Genomic DNA, 4,697 nt, shown 5'->3' on the forward strand with positions numbered 1-4,697 from the left:
GAGGAAGAGTTCGTTGTCGATTTTCTGGGTAAACCTTTTTAATCCATGTGGTCTCCTATGTCACACTAGCAATATATGTTCAGATTACTGAGCTTGGCGTGCATGTGTATCTTTGTGCTTGTGCTTGCTCTATTGCGTGATTTACTCCTTATCTGAAAAGGTTTGCTTCTGCCTGCTTATACTGTCGACTGAGTGTGTCGTTTCGTTTTCACAGTGCTAGAGCATCTGTTGGCTAATTGAATTAGGAACACATTTTTTAGGCAATGTATTTGATTTCATATTGCTTCACAGGTAACTATATTCAAGCAGCGTGCTAGTAGATTGGCATCCCTTAATGCAAAGCTGATTGGTAGAGTTGGTGACTTCTGGTATATATATATATATTGGGGTTGTTTTTCTCTCTTGAATCTACTTTAATATGTTTGTTTATAGGTAATGATACTTATATTTAACCTTTTAGCTATGTCCAAGAAGGGCTTCAGCTTGGGTAGCTTTTTGGCAATAGATTCACAATAACTCTTAGGTAAGATGTCATTTATGGACTCCTTGTGTTATCTCGAAACTTGATTTTCAAAATTGTCCTGACATTCATGTCATGAAATGGTTTTTCAGGGTCTATGACCAGCCCCGATGGGTTATATCTATGGGAAGTTGTGTAAATGGAGGTGGATATCTGTCCCTGGCTGCCCACCAACAGTTGAGGCCTTGCTTTATGGACTTCTGCAGCTACAGATAGAAGAAAATTAACAAGCGCAAGGATTTACTTCACTTGTGGACCAAGTGAGCACATTCTGCTTATATTCCTTTAACATGGCTACATTTTGGCAAGATACTAATCAGTGTAGTATATGCCGGCTTGTTATGGCCAAGGGTCACTCATGATATTTGAAGAAAGCCCCTTGAAATTACTCTAAACTATGATGCCCAGTTGCGGGTCTTTATTGTATCTAATGAGAGGTTTATATGTTCTTTTAGTTTTCTCAGTTCCAGCTTTTTAAAAACAAATTGAAACTCTATATGTTATTTTTCTTTCTGGCTAAAGTGAAGCTATCCTTTGGTTTTGTGTCTGGGTTAAGGATGAAGAGAACCTTTGATAAAAATTCAGTCTTCTAATAAGATTCTGAAACTTTGTATGTTCAGTAGTATATTTTTAGGATACATTCGCTTGATCTCCTGTATTCAGTAGTTTTTTCCCCTTCCTTTTCAAGGACTTAAATTTTTGAACTTTGGTAGTTTGAAGAGAGTTTTAGATTGACAACAGTAATTTCAACTATAGCCGGTATCCTTTACCTTTGTGCTAGTTAGTAATCTCTCCTGTATGTTCCTTTTGTTTTTTTAGGAGTTCTTTCAGAATTTTTTGTTTTGGTTTTCAGATTGTTTTGTTTTTGGTTTTCAGATTTGTGAGGAGTTGTTTTAGATTGTTATTTGTCATTTCTTTTGAGTTTGTTGTATTTTTTGGTAATTATTGTAAGACTATGATGTTTATTGAATATATGAATTTAATGGATAGTTTATTGGAGTTATTTTTGTGTTGTAATTTTTGTTGAGAATTACTATAATATTTAAATTTCAAAAAAAAGAAAAAACTTAAGTAGTTCATCAAATGTCTGAAAAATTATATTCGAACTCAAATTAAAGTATGTGTAACTACAAAATTGAAATTCATAAACTTATAGTAGTGAAATTAGTCATTACCTAACCTTGAATTTTTATGGAAGATTCAACTTTCTTCAATTTCTTTTCTCTGACTTTTGTAGTAGTGAAATTGTGAAAATTGTCTTTTATGAAAATTCAGTTTATCAGTTCTCAATATTCTGTTCTCATAAACAATTATTTTCAACTCAATTTAATTCTGTTAAGATATTTTAATCTGAAACCAATCTAATTTAACTTGATATAATTCGAATAGTACCTACACCCGATATCTGATATAATCCGAATCCGCCACAATCCGATATTCAAAGCCCCGAAATCCGAGTTGCCAGAAAAAAGACTATCCGAAATCAAAATAATATCAACCCGTAACAGTCGTCTATACAATAAGATCCGTCAATGTAAATGGGTGAATTTAACATTTTTTTTTAACCTTACATTATTATATTTTTAATAAAAAAAACAGTAGATTATTATTGGAATTTTAATATCTAGAATAAACTATGGTTTATTTGTGGAACTTGTGAGTGTTTCACTATGAAATATTATATGACACTAAATACATTGCTTTAGAGACAACAAACTAAATTTGATGCTAAAAAAATTGGCTTTAGAGACAACTAAATTCATGTGACGTTAAATACATCGCTTTAGAGACAACTAACTACAGTTGATGCTGAAAAAATAGCTTTAGAGACAACTAAATTCATGTGACACTAAATACATGGCTTTAAAGACAACTAAGTACAGTTGATGCTGAAAAGAAATGGCTTTAGAGACAACTAAAGTCATGTGACGCTAAATACATGGCTTTAGAGACAACTAACTACAGTTGATGCTAAAAGAAAATGGTTTTAGAGACAACTAAATTCATGTGATGCTAAAAATATGGATTTAGAGACAACCAATATTCATGTGATGCTAAAAACATGATTTTAGAGGCAACCAACATTCATCTGATGCTGAAATGTATCTTTAGAGGCACCAGAATATACTTGACACTAAAAACCATATACTTTAGAGGCAACCATGTTTAAGTGATGGTAAAAGGCGTTTTAGAGGCAAGTCGGCCAAATGATGTGCCTCTATAGCCAATTTTTTTTGTAGTATTAATTTGTTTAGCTGTCTTCGCCCAAAAAGTAGAAACCAATTGTCTTCGCTTTGTCGGTTCGTTCAATCTATACTTATATATTAAAAGGTGTTCATAACAAAGTTTTGTGTGCCACATGGCACTCTCCTCTAAAGCTGTAATGCAAATGCTTTATAATCAAGTAAAATCCTCAATTAAAAAAATAATGATGTACAAGGTATCGAACACATGACATTTGAAAGGAAAAGTGAAATCTTAACCATTAGTCCACCATAACACCATTGTTTAGTATTTCAAAATAAAATATCATAAAGTCTTATAATTATATCTAATTAAAAAATTTGTACAAGTAGTTAGATACGTAACCTTTTTATGAGAATAACAAGAGACTATTATAGACATAAACTCTTAATCCAATTCCTTGATTGTAGAAAGATTTAAGCGATTACTTTCATCCCCAAACTTTTAAGGGTTTATTTTTCGAAAATCATACAATTACTTATCATGTCATTATTACGTCAAATTTTCCACACTTGACAAAAAGTTACAAAAAGTAGTAACAACACGGGACATCGTCCGGGACACTCCCTTCTTTCTTTGTCGGTTCATTTAGGAGAACTTTCACCCATCTCTTTCTCCCTGTCAGACTCATTCTGTCTCTCTCACTTGCACCCCGACTTCGCTTTCTCCTCGCCTGCCCTTCGCCGACCTCTGCTCGCCTGACCTTCCTTTTCCTTTGGTCGCATCGCTGTTCCCTTCTCCCTTCTTGTTGGCGTCGTCGTAGTTGTTATTGTGGTGAGATTGTTGTACCCATGACCCATCGCCTACTGGGTGGTGTTTCGGTCACCACTGCTGCCTTATTCCCTCCCTTGCTCATGTCTTCTCTCTCTCTCACTTGCACTGTTGGCTGCACCGTTCCTCTTCCTTAGACCTCAGTGGTGTTTCCGTCGCCGGCGTTGCTGCTGCTGTCACCACCGAGTGACGTTGCCGCTACTGCAATCTTCTCTCACATCTGCGTGGTTGTTGCCGCTTCTTCTTGTCTAATCTCATGCGTGTTACTACTGTCGATGGCAGTCAACAAAGGTACGAAACTAAGCGTGCCTTCCTCCTTTCTCCATCAATCAAATTGAAATAGTTTTGAATTGGATGTTTTGTTTGTGAAATTTACGTCATTGATTGATTTAATTTTGTATTATTCCGGAAGGAATGAGTTTATGAAAAGATGTGAATTCTAATTTGTATTATGGTTGTGGTTTGTTGAGATATCTGCTATCAATTATTGAGTATGTTTGCTTATTACTTAGTTATATAATACAAACCATGATTTCTTGCTTGGTACAGTTATTGTTTGGTGGAGCTATGATGTGTTTATATACTTACTAATTATTGAAATATTGCATATGGCCCAGTTTAATGTATTCTATATTGGTTGTTGTTATGAGGTAAAAATCTAGGTCACGTGGCAATCAATCATTGTTAATAATATAATTATTCCGGCCCCATTGTAGCATGCGATTGGTTTGAAGATGGAAGCACAAGTTGCTAACATGGTAGGTTGTTGTGGCAGCTCCTAGAATGGTGGCAGGTTGTTCGTAAAATAGTGGCAAGTGGAGGAAGAGGCAACAATCCAGTGGTCAAATCAGTTGGCAAACTGTTGACAAGATCAAGGGAAATCCCTAAAAAGTAGGAACTTGGAAGTTGCAGCACATTTGACATAGTCTGCTTGTTATTCTTTCTTTTATGAATACTCCTATTGTGAACCATGCAAAATAGATGAACTTTCTCCCACTCACTCATAACCCTAAAAACTCTATTTCCCCTCACTCTCTCCATCATTTTTTTTATATTCTTAATTTGTCATCTCTTTCTCCATAAAAATCTCAGTTGCCCGTCCTACCTATCAGGGAAAACCAACATACTTATACTGTAAATTGATATTATTATAATTGATTGG

At 34.8% G+C, this 4,697-nt stretch overlaps 1 long non-coding RNA gene across 1 annotated transcript; it reads left to right on the forward strand.

The window, feature by feature from the left end:
• The first annotated feature begins 212 nt into the window (after positions 1-212).
• Positions 213-1,279, forward strand: LOC130590977 (uncharacterized). The gene is made up of 3 exons (XR_008968864.1): positions 213-368; positions 461-523; positions 613-1,279. It is a non-coding gene; the product is annotated as an uncharacterized LOC130590977 (long non-coding RNA).
• The last annotated feature ends 3,418 nt before the right edge of the window (positions 1,280-4,697 follow it).

This window comes from Beta vulgaris, chromosome 4 (genome assembly GCF_026745355.1).
Source record: "Beta vulgaris subsp. vulgaris cultivar EL10 chromosome 4, EL10.2, whole genome shotgun sequence".
Classification (NCBI taxonomy): domain Eukaryota; kingdom Viridiplantae; phylum Streptophyta; class Magnoliopsida; order Caryophyllales; family Amaranthaceae; genus Beta; species Beta vulgaris.